Source organism: Macrobrachium nipponense, chromosome 5 (assembly GCF_015104395.2).
Source record: "Macrobrachium nipponense isolate FS-2020 chromosome 5, ASM1510439v2, whole genome shotgun sequence".
In the NCBI taxonomy this organism is placed as follows: Eukaryota; Metazoa; Arthropoda; class Malacostraca; order Decapoda; family Palaemonidae; genus Macrobrachium; species Macrobrachium nipponense.
The window spans coordinates 114,261,797-114,275,591 of NC_061107.1; positions in this window are offsets into that span (position 1 = coordinate 114,261,797).

Genomic DNA, 13,795 nt, shown 5'->3' on the forward strand with positions numbered 1-13,795 from the left:
TGTCATCAAGGGATAACTACAAGTAGAAGCACCATTTTTGGATGGAAAAAACCCTTCAGGAAAGTATACGTATCACATGTAACATGTAGTGTAACAAAGTATGAACAGTAAGGTTTTTACATACAGTAGTATTACATACGTACATAACTTTTTTTTACAGGAATTTCCAACCAAGTTTGATTATGTACATACATGTTATAAACCACTGTACGTATGGTTACTGTATGTAACTTACTAAACATACATAACATGACTTAACTTTGATACTTTTTTGGTACATTCCAGAAAACCAGGACCCCCTCCATGATGCAGGCTATGGGGCCACATAAAACTTTGTCCAGGGTTACTACATAACATAAAGGTAAGGAATTATACATAGTGTAGTAAACATACATTAAGTAAGTTTTATACGTACATACTAAATACGTACATACTAAAAAAAAGTGACCAAGATCTCTCACATGGGATAAGTGATCAAGGTCCCTCATGGAATTAGTACGTACATACTGTACACTCCCTGCTGAACAGGGGGTGTAGACCAATCATTTACTATGCATACCAGTTGATATTAAACCACTGTATGGTGCATATTACTGTATGTAACTTACTATGCATAGAGTACTTACTGACAAAATTATTTTTTGTACTTCACAACAGAACCCCCTGAATGATGTAGGCTATGGGGCCACATAAGACTTTGTGCATCCAGGGTTACATAGCACGACAACTTTAAACTAAAGGTAAGGAATTAATTAACATACATTAACTAAGTTTTATACATGTTATATATGTGATATTAAACCACTGTATGGTGCATATTACTGTATGTAACTTACTATGCATAGAGTACTTACTGACATACTAATTATTTTTTGTACATTCCAGAACCCCCTGAATGATGTAGGCTATGGGGCCACATAAGACTTTGTGCATCCAGGGTTACATAGCATGACAACTTTAAACTAAAAGTAAGGAATTAATTCACATACATTAACTTTTTTACTCTTGATATAACTCAAAGTAAGGAATTATAAACTAAAAGTAAGGAATTAATTAACATACATTAACTCTTTTACTCTTGATATCTATAATTTACATATTGCATTCAGGACTTTGTGTAGTATTTTGTACTAATTGTGTTATACTTTTACCTTCCAGAGCTACCAGACTAGGATTTTAGTGTACTCCAGGATCTACCAAAGGATTAGTGTACAGTGTATAATAGTGTTTAGTGTATAATCTAACCTAAGGATTAAGTGTAGTACATTGTGCTTTATAGTGTCACAAGAGTTTAATAAAGAATTATACCTTCAAGAACCATCCTTTGCCATTGAAATAACCACACTACACATCATGCAGGTAAGGTCTCTCTAACTTTTTCTTAGTTTAAGGCATATTTCCAAGTGTCGTTCCGGCTTACGACGATTTTCGGCTTACGACGCGCCTCAAGAACGGAACCCCCGTCGTAACCCGGGGACTGCCTGTATTCTCCAGTACCCACTGATCCCAGTACCTCTGTCCTAGGCCAGCCCTGAAGAAGTAATGGTGAAGACCGATAAGAGTGCACTCTTTAATATATTGGAGAGTAAAATGAAAGGTCTTGAAGAGCAGCCAAAGGAAGTCAGTGCTTACATCATAGGTTAACAGTTTCTCTTACATATCTTGCCACCAAATTTGCCCCTCACATACAGAGGGTTAGCCAGAAGTATTCTTGTCCAGAGTTTAGCAACATCAGCCTAACGCATACACATCTTTGATGACTATCCACAGCCTTCAATAAAGGACACTGAAAGAAACAGGCGGGAATCTGATGACAGAACCTTCATCATCACAGGGTCAGAGCAGAGACGAGTGCCAAGAAATCTAAACTATGCCCTAAAGTCCAAGTCCTTCAAGAATCAGCTACCCCAGTTTCTCGCCCATGAATGGCAAGGCTCTTCGAATGCTAACATTTTTGGGGATCGCGAAGTCTTCTTAGATGTCCAAGGGGAATGTTATAAGTTCCAGGTGCAGGTGACAGAGGGTATGATACAGCAAAACACAGTGGATGGATTAAAGAACAACCATGAAGAGGCAGACACAAAGATTTGTCTGCATTCCTTATCAGCTGATAGTGAGAATGGACACATAATGGTCAGGGCATCCGACACAGGCATTGCAGTGATGTTATTGTACCACTGCAATAGATTTCTGCCAACATTGTGGATGGATATTGGAGCAGTTTCAGCGAACAATCGTCGTTACGTCAGCCTGACAGCAATATTGAAGGAACTGGGACTAGATCTTTGTGCAGTGCTGCCAGCTTTCCATGCCTTCATGGGATCAGGCTATACATCCGCATTTGTCAGAAAAGTGAAGGTCAGGCCTCTCCAAACTCTAGAAAAGCAACTTAACTACCAGAAGACTTTCAGAGTAATGGCAATGAGCTCTGCAGTATCTAACACGACGAAACAAGCTCTTCAGAGGTTCACAGCCACAATGCATGGAGCTGAGGATAGAGCAAACACTAGATTTAAAAAACTAATAATTCATGAGTTAGATACGTTAGATATTATATAATATCTGGGTAAATACCATAAAGGGATTTTGACGTAGGAAAAATCTATTTCTGGGCGAGGAAGCCGTGTCGCCCAGTGAAATATGTCTGCTTTAGCACTATTTCTAGTAAAATATTGCTATAATACCAGAGAACTGCTAAATTGGACATGTCACCCCAGTTTTATACCGACACCTTTTATATAGGTGAGCGAGTCAGAGGCTTCTGACATGTCCAATTTAGCAGTTCTCTGGTATTATAGCAATATTTTACTAGAAATAGTGCTAAAGCAGACATATTTCACGGGAGCGACACGGCTGAGCCCAGAAAATAAATATAGAATTGTAAACAGTATTGGCACGTAAATTATATTTCACTCTTCCCCAATGCACCTTTTTTGTATGAATAAATACTAAAATATATAAATTTGTAGTTCCTTTGTTCTTCTATATCAGATAAAAAAATATTCCCACGAAGTTTTATTCATGGTATACAGAGGTGTCATGGAGCTAGAAAATTTGTTTTAATCCGCATTATGTTGATATAGCACTCTCTTTAGGCATTTCTTAAATGGTTTTTGCACCAAATTCGACACTAAATAAAGCTCGAAAGGATATTTCTACAAAGTTTCATTAATGTATGTAAGATGTGTTTGAAATGTGCAAAAAATAGTGCCCTCTTTAGGTAGCTCTTAAATGGGGTTTGCACCAAATTTGATACTTATGAAATACTGATCCTTCATCAGGAAGCTCTAAGGTATATTTCCACAAAGTTTCATTGATGTACTCAAATTGTGATTGAAATGTGACAGTAGAGCCCCATTTGGACCCTTCTTAAATCCGTTTTGCACCAGTTGCGCGATTAAAGAATGGCATATCTGTAATCACAGTGCCAAAATTAAACTTTTATCACAGGTTTGATTGACGTACTCCAAAATGTAATTTAAACCTATTTTGGGGGGCAGTTCAAGCAGCGCACCAACGCACCAACGGCATAACTTAAGAATGGCCATTAGGAGGTCCCCATCACACCAGCTGATGACTTTAGCTATCAAATCTTTTGTACTCGAGATGTATTTAAAATCTCTGTGAGATCCCGGACTATGAGGATGTAGGCTGGAACTTTAAAAATTTATGTGAAGATGCAACATACTACTACCCTAAATCAATTCTTCCTGTATTTTAATGATTTACTTAAATTTTTATCTATAGTATATTTATTAATTTATTTTTCTTTTCTAAAATCTTACCTCTTCTTTCTGTATTTCCTGATGCCGTATTTTACTTCTTTCAGATGAACACCATAACCATACATATTTATTGGAATTTTGAATATCAAATCATTGGCCCCTGTGGGCTTGTTCTGCTTAAACAGGGTTCATGCTCTGAATAATAACAATAATAACAATAATAATAATAATAATAATAATAATAATAATCTACATTTACTAGATACTCTGGGTAACCTCCTCCCATAAAGGTGGAGAGACTGAACCACCTGATAGTACCTGCAAATGTGTGGTTGACACAAGAGGGTGGGTAGGGGCAATGCTTTTGGCAGCTCAACCAGGAGTGTCTGGTACCCCAGGCTGCCCCCTCTACATACACACTTGCACTGGTGTTGGACATGTTTCCTCTTCACAGAGAAAAACAAAGCCAACAGACACGAAGTTAGGTATTGTATGTAAGGCACCTTGTACGTATTTATAACTGTTAAAATCAGGGCAACCTGTTTTAGGTCATTTGTCCAACCTTTACATACTACAATACTGTTCTCTGGTGTGGCTCTCTGCTTCTGCCAGAGATAGAGTGGTTTGTGATGGTAGGTTTCCATTTTCCAACATTAGCAGTTATGACTTGGACCATCCACGAATTATCTCTTTTTTTGTAAATTTTTCTTAAGGTGTATTTTAACAGAGAACTTTCACATTCACAATTGATCCGTGATCCTCTTTTACTGCCAAGATCAACCAGACTTGTTGAACAGCAGCACCAATAGGCAGTAAATGTTCCTTGCTGTCTCCCCCTCTCCTCCAGTTAACTCCTTTGTTACAAAGATTCAGCAACTGTTCCAGCTTGCACTGAAGGATTATATGAAAAGCAATGGTTTTTCCTTGCAAGAGAATCTTATTTTACAAAAGAATTAAAAAAAAAAATTATGCAAATAAAAATATACTGGCATTCTTTATAAAACTTTATTCCTGTAAAAATGAGTATATAAAATATTCTTTTGAATATAACATGCATACTCAAAGGATTAATATAATATTACTACATATCAGTTTTATCACAGGCTTCAGACAAAAATCACAACTAAACACTAACAAATGGCACACAAAAATTTGGCTTTTCAGCTTGTATACAGACAATTTTTGGAAAAAAACCAGTACGTACTACCAATTTTTTATGGAAAAATTTTAACTTTTAACTTCATTATTACAGTTATAATTCATTAGTCTAAACCTGTATTTTTCAGTATCTTGTTAAGTCAGAAGTTTACCTGTTACCTGTATATACGTATGAATAAAATTTTTCCAAAAATTCCCAAATTTTGACATTTTAAAAAGTTACAGCATGAGTAAAACTAAATGAATATTTTTGTATATAAAAGTATAATTTTACATTTTTTAAATATATTTAAATATAAGAATGGAACAAAATTGATAAATATATTTTACTGCATTATTATGATCGACAGAATATACTCTAAAACTTTTATTTTACGTAATTGTAAAGCTACAGAATTAAAGTCATCATAAGTATTAAGATTTTCTAGGTTTCCCACGCACATAAATTTAATTTAATAACTACCACATGAGTATAAGTACGCATCACTGATGCAATATAAAAGATAACTGAATATATGTTAACCTTACAGCAAAGCATGAGATAAAATTTTGCCTTTCCAATACATAAACTGACATCAAAACTAATTCAACTAACCTGGCATTCCTCATTCAAAAAAGAACTGAAAGTAGCAATCTTACTGTTCCAATCCTATGAATATAAAATTATAGACAAGTTACCCAACTCGGAAGCCAATAGTCAGAATGAATAAACAGTAAAGTTTACAGCAGTTACTTGGGACCTTAGAAATGTTACTCTACCCTTCAAACAGAGGACAGATTCTGTTATTGGTAATCTTAACACTAATGCTCATTATACAAAAAAATGAATTTTTGTAAACTAAATTTATGAATTTAAAATCCATTACACAAGCTATTAAATCAGTGCACTGTACTATAAGAAAAAGGAATCAGCTTGATTCAAGAAGGCTGGAGCATATACAGAGGTCTAGCTGGTTGCCAATGATTATAATACTGAATCACCATGAAAATAATGTAAGAGCTAAAAAATTCTGAGTACTTTACAAAACACCTTTTGTCAGCAAAGAATGCTACCAGCCAATAAAAGCAAATGAAGAAAAACTGAACAAACACAAGAAAGTTAACCTTTCAGCGCACAGTAGAAAAATACGTAATTATAAGGCTGGATATACGTATGCTAAAAGTGATCGCAAGAGAGAGTGAAGAGTAGTCTATGGAGACGTACTAGCTGTTGCTCAGCTAACATTCACAAAAGGTGAGGTGATTTTGTAAAAGGGAACTTGAAGGACCCTTTTCTACTTAATTAACCTGTCGGGGGGTTTGTGCAGATATAAAATTACACTAATGAGTTGTAATGAAACAAAGCTCGCCAAGAAAAGTGACTGCGCACAAGGACTTTTCTTAAACACTTCATAATAGTTCCATAACACTAAGCAGTCAACCCATAACTTTGACTCAGTAATCTCAGATATATAAAATAAAAGTGGACCAAAATTAGTTGTAGGGGACAATGGTTATTAACCTGAAACTGAAAAAAGAGCATTAACTAACTAATTGCTTGCTGCTAGTTAAGGCGCAAATACAATGAAACCCAAGTGTTGCTAAACTATTAAAAAACTATTACAACAATTTCTGGAAACTTGAGGAAAAGAACTCGCACTGATGAATGAATTTAGAATGATAAGTACTAATAGAAAATTTCTGAAACTACCTTTGAAGTACTGGAGAAAATTACATATCTTGGTATTATTACAATCTAAGTTGATGTTTACAGAAAATTACTTATATATCACATAGCACAAGAAAAATAATAAACAAAAAGATTTAAAAAAATGAAATATGGTGACGACACATGGTTAAAAAAAAAAAAAGGACTTCCATGACTTGGAAATCTTTGGGAGCTGCTGACCAGTTGTAAGAAACATAAATATGGATTTAGTTAAACACTGGAAACCTGAGGAACCCTCTGTGCATGTACCATCCAATTGGATCCAACTGATTTTTTCTTCCACAGCAGAATGAAGTGTAGCATGCTCTATAGTATAGGATTTTGGCAACAAATGACATAAGCTATATGTAAAATGTTTGTGATGAAACAACTAGAAATTACCATATAAATAACCACAATTTCTTTTTGCCCGTACTATCAACAAACTATGAAAAGAAAATCTACATGTGTTAAATTATTGGACTTTATATAATATAATAATTGGTCTGGTAATGTTTAAAGTAAAAAATATATAAAGCATCAAAATTATTACAAACTGTAAACACTTAAATCACCTCCAGCATAATCACAGAAAGTATACCATGCTGTATAAAACATGTACAGGTGGTATCATAAGATCTAACAATAATATAAACAAATCACTTTGGCAATGTTAAGACTATCTATATAGGTTAGTGTGAGATTGCAGATATATTTTATGCAAAAATAGTGCATATTTATCCTTTGATGTAGCTACTCATAAACATTTTTTATTTTAATTTCTCATTGTATATGTATGTAGAAATCTGAATTACAAAAAAACACTCATATGAGTTATAATGCACTCTAATCAAGTGAAATTAATTTACTATTTTCTTATTGTAATTTTTTTATGCATGAGTGTAAATTATAACATCCATTTCCAGCTATTTTTAGGTTGCATTACCAACCATGTCGAGAACAGTACATATGAAAACTTTATACATTAAAACTTTTCTCATATACAGAAGTAAATTACGTAACTTTATACAGTGTTTGCAGGATTCACAGAAAACTAATAATAGCTTCTATGCAAGAAAGAACTTCAGTTCTTGACAATGCATATAACAAATATCCATATCACACAAGGCATTTCCTTATTACCTCCAATTCCATCCTGCCAAATATACAAAATATACAGTTATTCTGAACCTCAGTAAATACCAATCTCTTATTTTACTCAAGGTTATTGTGTAAAATAATAAAAAAATTGTCAAAATCAGTCTAGGCATTTTCTTATTATCTCTAGCTCCATCTCACCAAATGTACAAAAAGTACAATAATTTTAACGCTCAGTACACACACATCTCATATTTTACTCAAGATGATTGTTTAATGTTTAAAGAAAATAATCTGGATGACGAAGTTCTTACTTTAGAAATACATTACTTTATAATTAAAAGATGGAGCTGCTCTCTCGGGTTAGTACTTACATCAGTACGGTATCTTTATGTATTACCTTCTTAGTCTTCCTCATTCAATGGCTTTACAAACTTAAGCAATCATATCGTACATATTGCCTGGCTCAAAGCATTCTATTTAAGAGGTCTGCACTGTATTTATAGAATATGAAAGTCACAATATGTATTTTTATTTTTATTATCAAATTTCCTAACATACCTTGTAAGTTGAATAAATGTACTAACATGCCTTATAAGTTGAATCACTACTTAGGAGGTTTGTAATGATATTGCCACTTCACATCACTTTATCCGATTGGTGACTTATAATATTGGTAACATGTAAATAAAGCTTTAAAAGACTTACAGCACCTCCAACAGTTGCCTGTTAATATTGGAGTGCTCATCTGAGCTGGTGATTTCACTTAAGTACTAAGACCATAATGAGGCATGGTCAATGGGATCAAGAACAGAAAGGTAAAGTTGGCTAATTCCCTATTTAATGACAATGGCCAAAATTTAAATGTAGCAATGTAGCCATGAATTTAAGAGTGACACTTTATATAAGAGGTGACAGGATGACATCAACAACCAACTATGATGTTAGGTATGAACTGACATAAGGAAAAAATCCTATGAACACTAATCTTAACAAAATGTGGTCAAGATCTTTAACCATATTATAAGCCCTTAAGATAATTTTCTTTGGGAATAAGGAAGATATATTCTTGAAGGTATTCTCATGAATCATATGAGCCTTAAACCAGCTCTGCCCTCTACGAATTATCAGCTGTGAATTGTACGCTGATATAACCATGAATCAATGGTAGTCATTATAAGTAAATGAATGACTGTTATTAGCCATCAAGCCTTTATTATTGGCAATGACTTACTTAACTGTTATAAGACAAATATGTTTCAAAATTCCTCCTCAGTTACTTCTGTAGGTTCTTTTTAAGCCTATAAGGCCTATAATGATATCATCCTTGTCCTTGGAGATTTGGTGACAGTACTTGCAAGTAAGTGTTAAGTAAATGACCAACCGTGGTGTAAGCAGATCACTGATCTTATAGTCAGATGCAAAAGCTAGAAATACATTGTCATAAGATAAAATCATTTAAAACAAAAAAAAGTGAGGTAATCATCTGTCTAGGCTAATGAACATATCTTGAAAATGTAAGGAAGCCAGGTTATATCCTTTGATTATCATGACACTTCATGTAAGTGGTGACTGTTGACACCAAGAGCAAAATGACAAATTTTTCAATCAATTTGTATTTTTCATAGAAAACAAAACCCATACCAACAAATACACACACACTAAACAGACTGAAAAAACAGAACACGGTCAGAAAAAACCAGCTTGGAAGGCAAGCAAAGCGTAAGCGTCGACTCCCCAAGGCAGTTAGGAAAAGACTGGTGCATCACAAGGTTGAATGGACGATCTCTGACTAGCTTTCACCTTATATGTGCAGGTGCTGCCAGATCTCACAGATCCCTTGCTTTACAATCTCTGATTGTTTTAACTGGTTACCAGCTGGCGCTTGGAAATATCCTATTGTTAAGACCCAAGATTTGTTCTGCATATGAACAAATGGAATTGTCAGGAGCTAAGAGAAGATATGTTACTTTGTCTGTTAGCCTGATTGAGGTAACTGATTATCTCCTATTAAGTATAGCAGAATCTCAGAAGTGTCTGGCAAGCCTCAATAGATGATCTATGGAGCATTCCTACTGATATTAACACAGTACTACTATCATACTTTGAGACCTGTACATAGTAAGACTACTGATCATAGGTAACAAGAGTGTGAACAAAAGACACACTACATTTTCCCAGAAATGAGTAATGAACCAGGATGTCTGTTTTGAGGTATGATACTGGAGAACATTAGACTGACAACCAAGTTGCCTGTACTTTGAGATGTAATGACCACTATGAAAGTATTGACTGAAATTTTCTGCTGGGCATTGTCATAACACCCCTTCAACCATGCAAGAAAGTGGAGATAAGTTATGTTCCTTTCCCGTGACCATTAGAGGATCTTCAGAGCTCTACTGTACAGGATATAAGGCTTGTTCCTTCTTCATTATTGTGGTTTCATACCATTCTAAAATTGTCTGATATTAGGATTTCCATCCTTTTTGTCTTAAGATATACGATTTGAGAAATTTTCAACCATAAAAAAATCCAGTCATTTAAACAAATGCCTAAGACCTTATGTTGTCGAAAGAGGCTCTTCAATATTTTGATGATCTCCATGTGTCCTTCAAGTGCCTGACTAGATGGGATAAACAATGTAACTTCCAAATACACTTAGCTGAGGCTACAGCTGGTAAGAAGACAGCTTAAATGTAAGTTCTTGGTCCAAGGATTCTCCCAGTGGCTCATATGGGACCTGGTTAGGCTGCAGAGAACAAGAGTCAAATCTCACTTGGGAGCAAGAAGCTTCTGAAGAGAACAAGACTCCTCAAAATTTTCTCATGAGTATAGCTAACTCAACTGACAGAGATACAACACATTCAGTCTGATTACCTGGTTCTGGGCAAAGTAATATGTAGCCTTTTCTCACAGAGAGTAGGGCAGCTTGTTTCAGCAAAGGTTAATGAGGAAGTCTGCAATCTGTTGAACAGATGTTCTGACTGAAGGAGAACCCTTCTGCTACACCAGTCTCACAAGATGGCCCACTTCCTTTGGTACATTTTCAAAGAGGAATGCTGGAGATACCCAACATCTCCCACACATGAAACTGAAGGCAATGAACTTGCTGGTGGTACCTCTATGTTTGTGTCTGACAAAAAAAGAGTGGGCCAAGTAGTTATCTTTCTCAGTGCCATGACTAATAGGGTCAGCAGATCTGAGAACCATTTGACATGTGGCCATCAAAGTGTCCAATGGGGCATCCTGAGACACCACGGGGTGATCAAGACCCTGTTGGATCATGTGATGAATCAGGCTGAACAATGGACAGGCATAGGCATCCAGATTGTCTCAGGGGTTGGTTCAGCGACCAAGCAAGGTTACTGCTAACCCGTGCTGCTTCAGTTGCTACAGAAGCAAGTTTCTCCAACAATGACAGGTGATCAAGTTTGGCTGTTCCTGTTGAGACAGGAACTGCTAACTACATTAATAACTCCCTAAATAAGCTCACAGGTCAGAAGGAGAGGCTATCACTGCTGCCATTTCTTTTGAGCATCCCCAGGTACTTTGCCTGAAGTAAAAATTGAGATTTGACTTCTCCCAGTTTACTTTAATCCCAAGTTTGTGACAAATAGAAAAGAGTTGATCTCTGTTTTAAACCAACTGTGCCTTGGAAGACTACAGAAACAATTAACATTCAAGTAATGCAGCAAGCATATACTTTCTGAGTGGATCCAAGCAGAAACCAAGGTGAACAGCTGGATGAACACCTGAAGGGTTGTTTTCAGACCAAAGCACAGGGCTTTGAACTGGTAGAATGTCATCCCACTGCAGACAAAGCAGATATACTTCCAAGAGGTCTGATGAACAGTTACTTAAAAGTATTTGTACTATGGGCCTATCAAAGCATGAAGTTGCCCTCTCTGATGGAATCTTACACAGGAAATGCTGTTTCCATCCTAAAACCAGTCAATAAGACATCCTAAAACCAGTCTATAAGACAAACTCATTCCACTCGAGGTGGATGGCTTTTCTCCAGCTACCAGTTACCTTCTCTGCCAGGAAGGACAGATCATACAACCTTGGAGACAAGTCATTGCAACTTCTAAAAGCACCTTTTGCCATTATTGCCTCCAACTCTGCTGACAAGCCTAGAGACTTTAGATAATCTGGAGGCTTGTTTCATGTGTGTGTGAACAGTATGAATAATAAAAACAATCTAAGATGTTAGTGCCCTAATGTCCTTCCTCTCCAATACTTTTCTCAAAATAATGAATAGCATATCTTTAAAATATTGCAAACATATATTATCTCTATAGAAAACAACTTGTAAATATAGAATTTCAGTACAACTGTAACAAACTAAACAAATATTATTTAACACTGCTAATTACAGTAAGGCAATATGTAGTTTGAAATTACTGTTAATTAATTATAATAAAATAATGTAACAAGAACACTTCAGTTAACATTCTCAATTATTACAGGACTAGCCACTCTGTAAAAAATAGATATAAAAAAAATAGGTATCCTTATTGCCAAGTAACCTAAGCATGATAAAAAATTATTACATATATATTATTAAATACTAATAATAGGATAGTGTTAATAATTACATAACACCTACCCCAAAAAATAAATAAACAGTAGTATGTACTGCTTTTCATCACTAACTCCTGACAATTCTTGACTGCTAGAGGTGTATTAATACTTTAATTTCTTACCATTGCCATAATTCAAATCACTATTCCAGCTTTAATAATAAGGAATAAAGCGATAAGGTTGTTAATGAGTTCTACTCACTATGCGAGGCAAACCTTGAATGAAGAGAAAAATTTTCCAACATAGTGAGTTTCCATTGTGATGATAAGCACTTTTTGAGAAAGCATCTCTGATAACTTTGCTTGTCTCTCTTCTGTATGTAGGAAAATTAAGCACAACTAAAGTCTTCTTTTAGGGTAGATGTGGCCAAACAGTCACTTGTTTGGTTGATTGCCATTCCCCACAATCCTATATAAACAAACAAAAACACAAGCATATATATATATATATATATATATATATATATATATATATATATATAGATATATATATATATATATATATATATATATATATATATATATATATAATGTATGTATGTATATAATATATATATATATATATATATATATGTATGTATATGTATATATATTATATATATATATATATATATATATATATATATATATATATATATATATATATATATATATATATATAATGTGTGTGTGTGAGGCAATTGTACTTATATAGTATGGTAAATCATAAACGATTTTCAGTCTTTAGATCTTGGAGTCCAAAAGTCTGGCCACCCCTGTTTTAGGGTATTAAGCACCATTGGTTTGGTCATACCCAAGTAAAATATGAGATCTGTCTCTAGCATGGACACACTATACTTATAATTCTCAAGGAAAACACAATGTAAAGTACAAATACAGAAGCAATTATTAGATAATTTTGACAGTAAGCAACAAGAAGGCGCTTCAATATAAATTTTAAAATTTAAAACATTGGCCCAGAAAATTTTGTAAGAATAACATTACCACTGTTATAGACTAGATAACATTTAAAGTATCATAAGTTTTAAAATAAGAATATAGTACCTTTCACAGCACAACAGCAATAATGCACATGGACTACAAAATAGTCAACAATCAGTTTACATAAAATTACATATTTACAATGATCAGCTAATAATTTTAATAAGTAAAATGGCTATTACCTGGTTCATGGCCAGGCTACAATACAAATTAAGTTACTTCAGATCAGTCAACCTTATGAGTTAGATAATACTATTATACAATATATGCATACAAACTGGAATGTAGATTCCATAAAAAATAAAGCTTAATAGTTGTGTAATGATTTACCTATAAATGTCTTTTCACTATAGTATATGGATAGTGATAAATCCCTAGTCTCTGAACACTAATGCTACATCTCTGAAAAATTGTATTCTCTATCAATATCTGATAGATTATACAGTAGTAGTAAAAGAATGAACAGTAAAGTAGTAGTATGCATGCTGTACACTTAACTATACCAGCAGCATGATAACACATCAACATCACTTAGTTGTATCTATAATATTCCAGCTGTGACC